The sequence below is a fragment of the Salvia miltiorrhiza genome, chromosome 8, assembly GCF_028751815.1.
Source record: "Salvia miltiorrhiza cultivar Shanhuang (shh) chromosome 8, IMPLAD_Smil_shh, whole genome shotgun sequence".
Lineage (NCBI taxonomy): Eukaryota > Viridiplantae > Streptophyta > Magnoliopsida > Lamiales > Lamiaceae > Salvia > Salvia miltiorrhiza.
This window is the reverse complement of record NC_080394.1, coordinates 50251858-50266186: the sequence shown is the minus strand read 5'-3', so window position 1 is coordinate 50266186 and position 14329 is coordinate 50251858. Positions and strand designations below refer to the sequence as shown.

Genomic DNA, 14329 nt, shown 5'->3' with positions numbered 1-14329 from the left:
AGACCTTCTCAAACAGTCATGCTGACTGGTGGTCTTCCAATTGCCGTTCTACGATCGCCGATGTTGAAAGCAATGAAGTCAGAACGCTCATCTGAAGAAGAAGCCATCCTGATGATTCAACCAGGATCAAGTGGTATCGACTGACTACAATGATCAGTCGATCAGTAAGTATTTCTCAAACTTACTACTTTTAAATCAGTTATTTCAGTTAAGAGCTTTGAGTTTTTAAGTTCAAAATGTTTTCTCTAACTGATCAGTTTCTTTCAAAAACTTTAACTGATTGTTGGAAAATGGAATATCCGAGAAGGACAAGGGTTTTAAAAAGGGAAAATCTGTTTTGATTGAACTTGTCCTGATCTTTTGCCAAAAATCTTTCCAACCTCTTTGCTTCTGTGATAAAATTTCTTGAGAACCTCATTGGCATGACAGAATGCAATGATGTCTCTCACCTTTTTGAAGTCTCAGTCCCCTGCAGTGACGGCAGACGTGAATTTTTCTTCAAAAACATTTTAGGCACAATTTTCGAAAAACTTTTCATCTTCTTATGTGGTACACATCTTGTCTATTTATACCATGTTGTATTCACTATTTTTTTCTGCATCAACTAACAAACCTCCACAGCCTTCACTGTGAGAAAATCTTTCAAACTTTTCAAAGTTGCAGAGAAAATTTGTTCCGACTAAGGAGAAATCTATGACTGCAAAGTCATGGAGTGGAAGAATGACGCTCACATACCTGGTCTTCACCGGACCCTTCCACTGGATCTCAACGTCTCTCCGACGTCAAAGTTTGCTCTACCCTCACTTGTATCCAGCGAAGCGAGTGTCTTCTATCCTCATGCCCGGTGCATCGGTTTGAAGTACTTGTCTGAAATAGAACAGACTTCATCGACTTCTCCGAAAGACCTCTCGCATTTTGTGAAGCTTCGATGCGGAGCAACAACAATGAGCAGGAGCTTGTTGTCAATCGGCGCTACGTCAACAGTGGAACCCCCACAACTTCCACTGAATTGACGTCCCCTCACCTCTCAAAACCTCTACTTCTCTTCTTGTCTCCCTCATCATCTCACTCTTCTTCCTAACCTCCTTCTAAGCCTTCGCCTTCTGCATCCCCAATAACCCCAATATCTTCCTCATACGAACTTACCTTCGCATGCTCTTCGCTTCCTTCTTAGGTTCGTCCTTCCTTTTTTATGTTGCCAAAAAGGGGGAAAGAAGAAAAACCTTCTGAACCGAACTTAAGTTGGTTAAGCAACATGATCATCCGATTTCATCCGATGATCATGAGGAAGATTAGCCAAGAGGATAAGACCTCAAATCAACGGAAAACAAGTGAGAGTGGAACAAGCTTAGGAATATGAAGACACGAAGACAGAAGATGAAGATCAAGAAGTTCAAGGCGCAGCCAAGCAGACTGTTGGAGTCCATGGGTTTCCCATGTTGTTTTGTTTTTTTTACTCCAATGTAAGTCTTGCTCTGTACCTCGACTGATGGCTTATCAGTCTTTTATTAATGAAAAGAACTTCTGATTGGTCTCAACCTGAAGACAATGACTCTTTGTCCAGGCTCTGATTATGTTTTTCTGTCTTCTCCTTGTTCTATTTTTAGAATTGTTTCGTTCTTAACTCTAAGTACAAGTTTTTAGGTTCTATTGTTAAGGGGGAACTGTTTTCACCCCAGTTTTAGAACTTGTACTGTGAGTTCAGTCTTTTTGTTGTCTAGAACTGCTGTGTGGTTTTGGCATCATCAAAAAGGGGGAAATTGTTGGGAACCTTGTGGAATATCCTAATCCTTGTTTTGATGATACCAAAATTCATAGGTCGAAATTGTAATAGACTATAATTGTTTTTGAACTCAAGTGTTAGAGTTCAGTTCTAGTTTAGCTTGCGGTGTCGAAGACTGAAGACTGAAGAACGAAGGACTGAAGACTGAAGACTGCAGATACCAACTGAAGTATCAGTTGAAGAATCAGTTAAGAACTGATTACTTAATGCGCGCAATGGACTGATACTAAAGTCAAGTATCAGTTGAACATTCCTCCTCGGACTGATCTTCCAACGTTCAGATGAAGCCACGTACTCACAAAGTACAGCCGCATTAAATACAGAGATCTCAGGATATCCTTATCTCTGCAGAGGTCATACCTATCTGGTGGTTACTTTTCAGAGACGTCACATCTCCTGTCCATCAAGAGAGCCGTTTCCACCCAGATAAGGAACCTCGAAGATTGAAGCCTCAGCCCAAATTCAAATTGCTCTCCAACGGAAGAAATCTTGATGACGTTCTACGCCAACGGATCTATTCAAGAGTTCTCCTACAAATAGTGCTCGAGGATCACTTCAACCTTCACCGATTCAACGACATAAGCTGAAGCTCTGCCGAAATTGCTACTCATCCTAAAGCTTAACCTCCCCAAAGCTTGAATCGAATAAGAGAATTCCAAAGCCAAAATCAGTCACTGCTGATTACACATATTCTCTTAGACCTTAGGCAAACCTCTGTTTACCCAGAAGCCAAAGGTCAAACTTGCTTCAAAGAACTTGTTCTTTGTAGTATAGATAATACTCGTTCAAACCTCCCCCCCCCCAAAAGAGTGTTTGAGTGATTCGAAGTTCAGGAAGGTACTCTGACTCTGAGTGAGAAGTCTTAGCACGGGTTGTGCTGAGCAAGAGAAATCCGACGTGAGTGAAGCGTGGGTACTGAAGAAGGGTTTTCCTCAGTGGTACGGTTGTGTGCACCCGGCAAGCACACGGTTTGGTTTGCAGTGCACCTGTTAAGCACTTGCGGAGTGGATTGTTGGTCTGATCAACCAACCGTGGATGTAGGAAAGGGTTTTTCCGAACCACATAAAAGTCTCTGTGTTGTTTACAGCTTTCAGTTTTATATTCTTACTTGTGTTATTTCAATTGATAAACTGAACACTGATTAACTGCAAAGAGAAACCTAAAAACCAACAACGTGCTCCACCGAGGCTATTGCGAAACTAAGTTTAATTTCCGTTGCGTATGATATCGGTCTGACTGATCTATCTTCTGATAGTCAGGAAGAGTGTTATCATCTCTGTTTTAGCAAACCCGACTGAAGCCCTTACTTGCATCAGTTAAGTTCCAACAACTTAACTGATAACTCTTTACTGAAGAGCTTTCAGTATCAGTCGTCAACCCTGTTTGGTCAAAATTGTTTTTAGTAAAACAGGAGTCTGTGTTTGCATGAAAAGTTTCATTTTGATCTCTATCTGAGATCCCTCTGATTGAGGAATTTAAAAATAGCCTATAGGTGTATTTCCCCCCCCCCCCCATACACCTATTTGAGACCCTCTGGACCTAACAGGAGTTGTTGCGGTGCGGCGATGATGGCTTGAGGAGCTACTGTGGTGCGGCGGCGATGACACGAGGCTGCCAGCAGAGCGGCCACAATTGGAGGCGGTGGTACGGCGCGGCTCCGATGCGATGACTGAAGAGCGGCGTGCAGTGCGCATGGGCAGAGACGATTTGTACCTTGAAGAGTTGTTGCCTCCTGCGGTGCGGCGGTGATGGACTGCACACATTTGGAGAGTAGGGAACGGTGCGGTGGCGGGGGCGACCGGAGTTGGAGTGTTGAAAGTTGTGTGCGTTAGGATTTAGAATTATAAATTATAAATTATATTGAAAGGTAAGGTTAGTTTAGTAACATTGTATTTAGAATTATAAAATATAATTAAAATTAAAAATAATATATATATTTTTATGTTTTTTTATTTATATTTTCTCAAACTTTAATCCAATTAATTGATTTATAAATATTTCTTAAAATTATTTACAAAAATTTGTGCGCACGTATCTTTTCAGTACTCTTACCTAAATAATTGATTATTAAATATTTGAATTTGGATAACATTTTTGATTGGGTTTACTCTACATAAAAACAAAAAAGTGAATATTTTTTACAAAAAATATGGATGATGTAGCAAAATATCTATTAATATATTATTTACAAAATAATATTGCCAATTACTATTATGTAATATGGGTGGGCGTGTTTTTAAAAATTACGAGGAGTGTGAATGTTTTTATTTTTATTTTTATTTTATTTATTCTTGACACAAAACACGATTCTATTTTATAAATTAAATTTGTTTATCATATTGACGAACTTTTGTTATTTTGATTGTAAATTTATTTGTATAACTATAGTAATTCACGTTGCTCGCTTCTAAAAATTATAGGGAAAAATACTACTTATTGCATGGATTGTATTATGAGATATCTCAATGAGCTAAATAACTTATTCATTTAGACCATCTCCAACACTGCATCTTAATTTTAAGGTTTTTGGTGGCATCATCATATACACATCATCATATTCTCCGTTCTTTTTTTCACTTCCAATAATACCTTTTTAAAACGCAATTTTTTGCTGACATCATTGTGGACCCATTTTCCACCCGCTTCAATTAATTTAATATTAGATTAATTATTTTATAAATATTAGGAAGAATAAAGATTTTTATTTAATGGAAACCGTATAACATGAAAAAAGTAAAATAGGAATGCATACTAAATAAGAAAAATAGGAACTCACAAAAAAAAGTAAATTTAAGAAAAAAGTGTTACTATTTGGCAATAGACAGCTTTTGAAATAATAACAAAATTGTAAATCAAAAGAACTACTACACAATTATTGAGATTAATAATTAAAAATAATTATTATAAATTAAATAGAGAAAAACTATAGTTGTTCAGAGAGAAAAAAAAGGAAAGAAGGAGAAGACATTAATATGATAAATTAATAGAAATAATAAAGGGAATGAGACACTACTAATGGGACAGCCCAAAAATGAAAGTGGGACACTACTAATGGGACGGAAGGAGTAATTAACACTATTTTGAGTACGGATCAACCCGATTGTACGGTACACCTGGGTACGCATGATTTTGTGTAAAATAAAAAATAGAAAATAAATTAAAGTAAAAAATATCGAATGTCCCCACTTTCTGCCAATTATAGCGGGTGCAATATTGCATCCCCTCTCTCCTAATTATACCTACTCAACATACAACACCCAATGAATTTTTATGAGGATGCATCTCATGTGCAACTTTACATTGGAAATGCTCTTATAAAAATGTAGGAATTATTTTTATAATCAATTGATCTTAATTTTTATAATTGTTAATCAATTGCTCTTATATTTTAGTTTGTCCAAACGTACATTATAATTTAACTACTCCCTCCGTCCCACTATAAGTGGCTCAAAACGTTTTGGCATGAGAATTAAGGAGAATGTGTAAATGTGTTAAAAGTGGTAGGGTCCACACTTTTTAAATGGGTTAAACTTTGACATTTGTGGAAATATGTCACTTATAGTGGGACAACCCAAAATGAAATACAGTCCACTTTAAGTGGGACGGAGGTAGTATAATATATAAATATTCTTTAGAGGTATAAATTCATTTTTTATAATTGAATAAATATTAATATTAGTGTTAAGAAATATTCATCAAGTGGGGACTGGAAAAACTTTCATATGGAGGAACAGGAAAAACTTTCATATGGAAGTAATTGTCTGCTGCTATTCGTTCAAAAAGGGAAATTGTTTTGAATGTTGCATCAAGTGGAATTGCTTCATTGTTATTGCCTGGTGGAAGAACAGCGCATTCACGTTTCAAGATTCCTATTAGTATCAATGAGGATTCTATGTGTATTATAAAACAAGGAAGTCCATTGGCAGAGTTAATTTTGAGGACAAAGCTTATTATATGGGACGAAGCTCCTATGGTGCACAAGTATTATTTTGAAGCTTTAGATAGAAGTATTCGTAGTATAATGTGAGTGCGTGATGAATCAAAGATTAGATGTGTCGTTCGATGGTAAAATTATTGTATTTGGTGGCGATTTTTGGCAAATATTACCTGTTATCCCTAAAGGTAATAGACATATGATATAGTTAATGCAACGAAAAATTCGTCATACATTTGGAGCAGTTGCAAAGTGTTGAGGTTGACAAAGAATATGCGTCTAAAACAAATGTATGGGAATAATGACCACTGAATTGGAAGAATTTTCGAGTTGGATTGCTGATGTTAGAGATGGATTAGTTGGGAGTTATAGTGATGGTGTTTCTGTGGTTAGATTACCTTATGATATTGTGCTTAAGAGCGGTGCTGATCCGTTAAGAACTATCGTATCTAGCACATATCCGTTGTTTCATAGTGATAACTTTGATTTGTCTTACTTGGATAATAGGGAAATACTTGCTCCTACTTTAGATGTAGTTCATTCCATTAATGAATACATGACTAATTTGAGGGTTGGAGATGGTAAACTGTACTTTAGTTCAAACAGTTCTTGCAGATATGATTCAAGTAGCAGTTTGATCAACGATATTCACACTTCTGAGTTTTTGAATAGTTTGAAGTGTTCTGGTTTGCCAAATCATGAATTGTTCTTGAAAGTTGTGTCGCAGCCCGATTCCCGACACTAGTGATAGTGGGGTACGAGTATCAATACGACTATTTTTAAAAGAATAAAAGATAAGAAGAATAGGTCGAACATCAAGCGGAAGCTTGCATCAAAGCATGCTAAGGAAAATCATCATAAATGAACCCAAGGGTAAAATCGTCAACGTCGTTATAACTTTTTAATTATCAGGAATTTCACGAACAAAAACAAAACGGGTATAGCTCATTTTTCATAAGGAATCATAAAATGCAGAGTATCGCAGCAAAAGGCGAATCGATTACATGTATGAAGACACATAACCGTGAGTAAATTGCTTGATTTCAAAAGAAAACAAAGTATCTCAATCCTCAAGACTCTATTAACATGAAGGCAATACGAAAACATAATTACATCGATTGAAACGTTTCCCCCACTAGCACCAGACCAATCTCGCTCCTCGCTTAGCCTGCACATTTAGAAATACATGCAGGGCATGAGTACATAATACTCAGTGAGCAAACGCCGAAAAACAAGAAATGTGCTCTTAGAGCTATAGGTTTGAAACTTGCCCCATCTCAGCAATACACAGGAATAAATTTAGCGTAAATTAACCTGTGTAAGCAGTTTTAATAATCATGATATCATAAAGAAACGACTGCAGTCAAAGATCTCAACATGTATGCACCACATCTACAACTCGTTATTATCAAAGGTACTGAGAAGTAGGCCTCCCTCTCAAGTACCGTGACCGGCCGACCCGAAGACGGCTCACAGTCACCTCTGTGCACAAAATCCCGCTTGTGGCAGGACCGAATTCGTCTCAGTAGAGGGTAACACACAAGTCATTATCAACAAAAATCGGCAAGTCAAACAGTTCTCAAATATCATTTATCTCAAAGCATTTGATAAATTCATAACATCATCAAAACAGTTTCGAAAGCTCGTATGATATATGTATACTCAAAATATTGCCCACCTGAAGTCCTTCGCTTATTCTGGAAAGAAATCAGGCAACTTACTTCTTCGTCTCGCTCGGGCCTTCATATGTCATCATCACATCGTCATCGTCATCGAAGGTTCATGTGTCAGAACTCAATTTCCAAATCCAATCTCTTCTTTACTTTAACTTCTCACTCAACGTCTATTTACCCGTTATAACTCAATCCCTAGGTATACTCGGCTTCTAAGGATTCACACGTCCAATTTTCGACTTAACTCTCAACTCGACTCAAACTCATAGCAAACAAGCACATAAACAAGTATAAACACTTAAGCATATTAAAAACACACATAGACAAGTCGAAAACAAGCTTTACTCTGCACTGACTCAACTTTAAAACCTCACCAGACTCTGTACCGAACTCTCCTGGGGTCGTAACTTATACCAAAAGAAACCTCTTTGAGTCTAGTTTCATTTAAAAAAAAGTAGGATCAAAAACTCCAAGTATTTTAGGAGATATGACTGTTTTACTACAGTCTACCATATTCGGCAGTGTTTAGCAATCGAAAAGTTTGATTTTTTAAAAATAGTAAACGTTGTCAAAACGATCCGAAATTTTGTGGTAACTTAGCTAAGACACTCAGGTCTCAACCATAAACATTTGGGTTCCAGAATGCTAAGGAAAGCTACTGGAAACGATGACTCTATTGGCTACTCACCGAACAATTCGGCAGAACGTAGCAGTTTTAGTTTTACATTTTATAAAAATAGCAAACGAAGTCCAAATGACTTGAAATTTTACCGGTATACTCAAGACTCTCAAATATACTTACCATAAAATGGTCAGGGTATTTGGGTATCAAGAACCCCTCGAAAACAGTGAGTCAGCGCGTCGTGAAAAACGACTCCGAAACATACACACAAACAAACATGCTCAACTCAACATTTAAACCATGCAAACTCATCAAAACTCATTTTAAGCACTTAAAGCACTTAAAAACATTCAAATACATCAAAATACTCGTAATATACAATCTCGACTCTTGTCTTTCATCATCAACTCAAATCTCATAGAAAACATTTCAACGAACGTATCTAACAAATTCCTTTTCAATATCATGCTCGAAATTTCTCAAATACTCAAATATGATCATTTACATCATATAACTCATTATTCACATATTTACTCTCTTTTTATCATATAAACTAGATTTTATAGAAAATCCATGTATCAACATAAAACTCTCAACAAACAAGGATAAAGTTCTCATAATGATCATAGAGCAATTAAACCTTATTTTATAAAGCATCAAACTCACATCATATAAAAACTCAAAATTTCATACAAACTAAAATAAGCCAAAATTTTATTTAGCCTACAATAGACTTAATCAAATATACAAAAACACTACTATCATGCTTAAAAACATACATCTCAAGCAAAACCACTTAAATAACACATAGACTAGAAAGTCCTAATTTTTACTAAACTAACTCTTTGAAATTTTTTTACAAACACACACAAATCTTTAATCAACTTATAGATCTTTCATTTTTAACCAATTAATCCCACATCAAAACCATCAATTCACCAATAAGGGCATGTATACACATATCCCTAATTTTAGTAAACTAACTCACATCAAAAACTCCAATTGACATCATATACTCAAATTACTCCATCAATAATCATCATATACATCTCATAGACTCATTTACCTTATCAATTCATCATTTAACTCATTGACTCTATAGTTCCCCTTTTTGGGTAAACTAACTTCCATCAAAGTTTCACATCTCAAGACACATATTTCACAACATATATCAAACATCAATACACATCACATAACTCTCATTTTTCACCCCAAATCAAGAAAAGAAAAAGAAAATTTTTTTGAAGGGATGGAGACCCTTTTTTTCGAAAATTATGGAAAATAGGGAGGGGTGATTTTCTTGCTTCATCTTTCAAGAATACACTCACACAACATCCTTCAAGCAAGAATTTAAAAAAAAACATGGCCACTTACCCAAGTTCTCACCAAAATTCTCACTTTCTCACTCTACTTTGGAGCTTCTTCTTCAAGGATTTTCTTGATTATAAGTGGATAGAATAGGTTTATGGAGGATATTAGAGTGATTTGAAGTGTTTGGTAATATTTTAGGAAGCTTCGAAGGTTTCCATCAATGGAGGAAAATGGTGGAATTGATAAATGGAGAAGATGAGTGTGTGTTGGGAGAAAATGTGTGTGAGGGAGAGAGATGATGGCCGAAAATTGTAGTGAGGGAGAGAGAGGTTTGGCTTTGCAAGATTGAATTTGATCTTGTGATCTTTAAAGGAGATTTCCAAATCTTGGAGAATATTTGCAATTAATGGATGATCTCTCTCTCTCTAATCTCTCTCTAATCTCTACACTCTCCATAATATACTCTCAATCTCTACTCTCTCAAACTCTATACTTAGTCATTTAAGGCATATAACATATGGTAGTGAAATTAAAATAAAGTGTGAGAAGGGTGATTAAATAAAAATCACAATAACTATGGAAATGTCACTCATTAATAAAATACCATAGTATAATTATTCATGTGACCAAAATAATAATTATAGCACTATTATTAGTGCACTCACTCAATTATAATATTCCTCTTCGTAGGAAAAATAATTTTAAAAAAATATTATGCTTGGAAAAATTTCCATAAACCGACATCATTCGATTTCTCGGTAAAAATAAACCGCACTTGCTTTGAAAACTTAATCAAAATTCCAAGCGCTAAAGTCCTCAAATAAAAAATATAATAATTTGCTCATAAAGACATACGTAACAAAAATCACATAATCAATTAGTCACGTAAGTTCACATAATATCACGTCAAAGCAGTCGGCAAACACAAACAAACTAGACGTCTCTCTGACCGACTCTTTTCATCAAGGTTCTCACTCTTTCTTCCTCGACTCTATGTCAAACTCATTATTCCTATTTTCTTAATAGGACAGTAAATCTCTGATAACTCGGTATCCGGTAATTCTATTCCCGGTAGTCGGAAATAAAATAAAATCTCAACTCAATTCAATCAGTATCTCTAACTCAACTCATTTCTTAAATCTCTTCACTCTAACTCTATCATTGGTTTGTCCACTCATATCTCTATTAAAAAGACAATCTGTCTTATCTGGTCATAAAAAAAAGTAGTCTCGCATCTCGACATCTCAGTACTCTCAATAGTGTTAAGACACTACCTCACAACATAAGGAAAAGTACGGGGTGTTACATCCTACCCCCCTTAAAAAAAATTTCGTCCCGAAATTTGAGTTATTCACCTTCGGGAAAAAGTTCTGGGTACTTCTCTTTCATCTTCTTTTCAAGTCCTCATGTTGATTCTTCTTGACCGTGATGTCTCCATTGGATTTTCGCCAAATGAATCGACTTGTTCCTCAATTGTTGGATCTTCCGGTCCAGAATAGCATCAGGTCTCTCTTCATAGCTCAAATCTGATTCCAGGGATACTTCTTCTTGATGGATGACGTGTTTTGGATCAAACACGTACTTTCTCAATTGAGAAACATGGAAAACGTCAAGGACGTTCGCGAAGCTCGGAGGCAACGCTAGTTTATAGGCTACATGGCCTACCTACTCTAATATATCATAAAGTCCTATATATATCTCGGTTTGAGTTCTTTGTTAACTCGAAAATGACATACTCCTCGAGATGAGGAAAACTTACATAAACACTGTCTCTAACGTCAAAAGAATCTATCAGTGATTACTCAACTGTTGGATTTTCTTCTCTCGATTTTGCTAATCGATGCCATAATTCATGGCTATGTGATCTCACTTTTACTGTGGAAGTCTCTAATAGGCATAATTTGAATAAGGTTGCCAATGTGGCGCCTTCACGTGTTAACACATCAAACATCTTTCTATGAAAGATGCCATCTCTCGCCTCATATTCTCCTATCAAAGCGTCGTTTCAGTCTCAGTACATTTTCGTATTTTCTGCATGTGCGGTGTAAGGGGTGTCATGAACTTCGCTCGGGATTTTATTCTTCAGCTCTTGAAAACTTCGCTCACATTCGTCCGCCCAAACGAACTTGACTTCTTTCTTTAGCAGGTGCGTCAATGGCTTAGCGATTTTCGAAAAGCCCTCAATAAAACGTTGATAATATCCTGCTAATCCCAGAAAACTGCGAATCTCGTGCGGTGTGGTTGGCGATCTCCACTCCTGTACCGCTTGGACTTTCGTTGGGTCCACTTCAATTTCTCTTGCAAAAACAATATGGGCGAGAAAATTGATTTCTTCCAGCCAAATCTCGCATTTGCTAACTTCGCATAAAGCTTTTCAGCTCGAAATCTTTCCAACACGATCCTCAAATTCTCTTCATGTTCTCGTTTACTCTTCAAGTAGATCAGGATATCGTCTATGAAGACTAACACGAACTTATCTAAGTATTTGTGAAAAACGCGATTCATGAGATCCATGAATACTGTCGGGGCATTCGTCAAACCGAAAGGCATTACTATAAACTCATAGTGTCCGTATCTCGTACGAAATGCCGTCTTCGGAATATCTTCCGATCGTAACTTCAGCTGATGGTATCTCGTTCTCATGTCAAACTTTGAAAAAGTGCTCGCTCCTTGTAGTTGATCGAACAGATCAGCGATTCGAGGTAACGGATATTTATTCTTTAACGTCACTTTGTTCAACTCTCGATAATCGATACACAACCTCAAGCTTCCATCCTTCTTTTTAACAAAAAGAACTGGTGCTCCCCACGGGAAAACACTAGGTCGAATGAAGCCCAAATCTAGAAGTTCTTGAAGTTGCAGCTTCAATTCTTGCAACTCAGCAGGGGCCATTCTGTATGGTGCTTTCGACATCGGTGCTGCGTCGGGCTCTAAAACGATCGTAAACTCAAGTTGTCGATCTGGTGGTAATCCTGGTAAAATTTCAGGAAAACATCTTTGTACTCTCGCACGACGGGTACGTCATCAACGTTTGCCTTGGATTCGTCTCTCTGGTTCAAATATACAACGTACGCTGTTGTATCTTTTCTTCGCAAGAGTTTCCTTGCTTGTAGTGCCGAGATAATCGGCGTCTTCTTTCATTTTCTCTCAATGCTAATGAAGGAAGTAGGTTCTTGGCCAAGTGGCTGAAAAGATATCCGTCTCTCCTTGCATTGTATCTTCGCATGGTTTTCCTGTAACCAGTCCATTCCAAAATTATATCCAAGTGCCACATGGGCATCAATCTCAGGTTTCTAGCCTCGAGCTTAATCGATTCTAACTTAAATTCTAAGTTAGGGCACACGTGCGAAACCGTCGTAGTTCTGCCTATGGGTGTGAGTACTCTTAGAGATTGTGGGGCAGGCTCTACTTTCAATTCTAAGGTATCGACACACGTATGTGAGATAAAAGAATGCGAAGCTCCAGTATCAAACAAAACTACGATAGGAACTCCTTTCAACTCGCTTATACCTGTCAAATTTCTTTGATTCTTCTCTGGTGCCTTCAGATCCAGTGCAAACACCCTCTGGTGATGCTGTTGATTTGCCTGCGGGGCTGGTGGTTGCCTTATTGACTGTCGCGGTCGATAGGCTTGCTGTTGTCGTTGTGGCGGAAGTAGCGGTAAGATTCCATCCATTGCTTTGAGTTGCGGCCGGAACTGGTTCAGTCGTCCTCCGCTCCCACGATTCGGATATTGGTTAGAGTAGTGTCCAACTTTTCCGCAGGTGTAACAGGTATTCTGTCCCATTTTACACTCTCCCAAATGGAGTTTATTGCACTTCAGGCAAGGCAGTAATCCTCGCGGTCCTTGAAAACCTGCTGCTGGGGCAGCTGGGCCAACATAAGGTCGTTTATCTCTGTTCTGAAATTGCGGTGGCGCATTCTGACTCTGCCACGGCTTCTTGGGACCTTGACTTCGGTCATCCCATTTTCTCTTTCCTTCTTGCCCTCGTCTAGAAAAATGTGAATTGCACGTTTGAGTGCTCTAACTCGTTCGGGGTGCTGAAGCTTAAATCGCGTTCTCTAGCTGCATTGCCAAATCTATATCAAATGCTCTATTTAATGCTTCAGTACACATAACCGCACTCTGACTCGTTAAATCATCTCGTACCTCTTGTCTCAAACCTAATCGAAACAATTCTAACATCTTTTCGTTCATCTCTTCTCGATATGTGGCATACCGAACCAAGTCGCGAAACTGACGTTCGTATTCAGCTACGGTTTTATTGCCTTATCTCATATTATCAACTCTATTTCTTTCTTCAATCGGTTTTTCTTCCTCGACAAAAGTCTAAGGGAACATATATCAACCTTAGAACTAATTCTCATAACTTACAAATCATAAAACTCTTACTCAACATCATACTATTTTCTAAATTCTCATAACTCAACGTCAAAGACATATTTCATGTCTATCATCGCAACATCAGATCAAAACTCTACTCAAGCATAGAGACTTTGGTTATCGTCATATAAACACTTAAGAAAATTTTCTCTTTCGAGAACTCTTACTAATTGCGGGGCATAACGAAAATAAAACATCCCCTAATACTACGACGATGCTACATCTATACTAGTCGTCATCTCAGTCTGCTATCGTGAAAACATTATCTGCTCTAATTTGTCATCTCGATCTCCTTGAATCTGCTATTTGCCTACTCTGGCTTAGCATCACTTCTTCTCATCCTCGAATTGGTTAGCTTTTTGCATACTTGGCTAATATAAGAAAATCCATAATCGAAAAGTTGTGCTCGTCCCGTAATAATATATTCTACGACTGCTCACATAAATCGTGTTTCTTCCAAACACTCTCTTTGTTATACTATCCTAGTCACCTAGACATTCCTAACTCTTGTCGGATGTGGTAGGGTAATAGGATGTGATGAAATGAAATAAGAAAAATGTCTGATCTTGAACAAGACGAGCTCAAGTAATGGAATGATTCCATAACAGCCAGTGCTATTTCA

At 37.3% G+C, this 14329-nt stretch overlaps 1 long non-coding RNA gene across 1 annotated transcript; it reads right to left on the bottom strand.

The window, feature by feature from the left end:
• Window positions 1–6643: 6643 nt before the first annotated feature.
• On the bottom strand, window positions 6644–9936 carry LOC130998882 (uncharacterized). Its single transcript, XR_009093319.1, has 3 exons — window positions 9387–9936; window positions 7396–7457; window positions 6644–6885 (listed from the first exon to the last, which is right to left on the bottom strand). It is a non-coding gene; the product is annotated as an uncharacterized LOC130998882 (long non-coding RNA).
• Between the last annotated feature and the right edge of the window lie 4393 nt (window positions 9937–14329).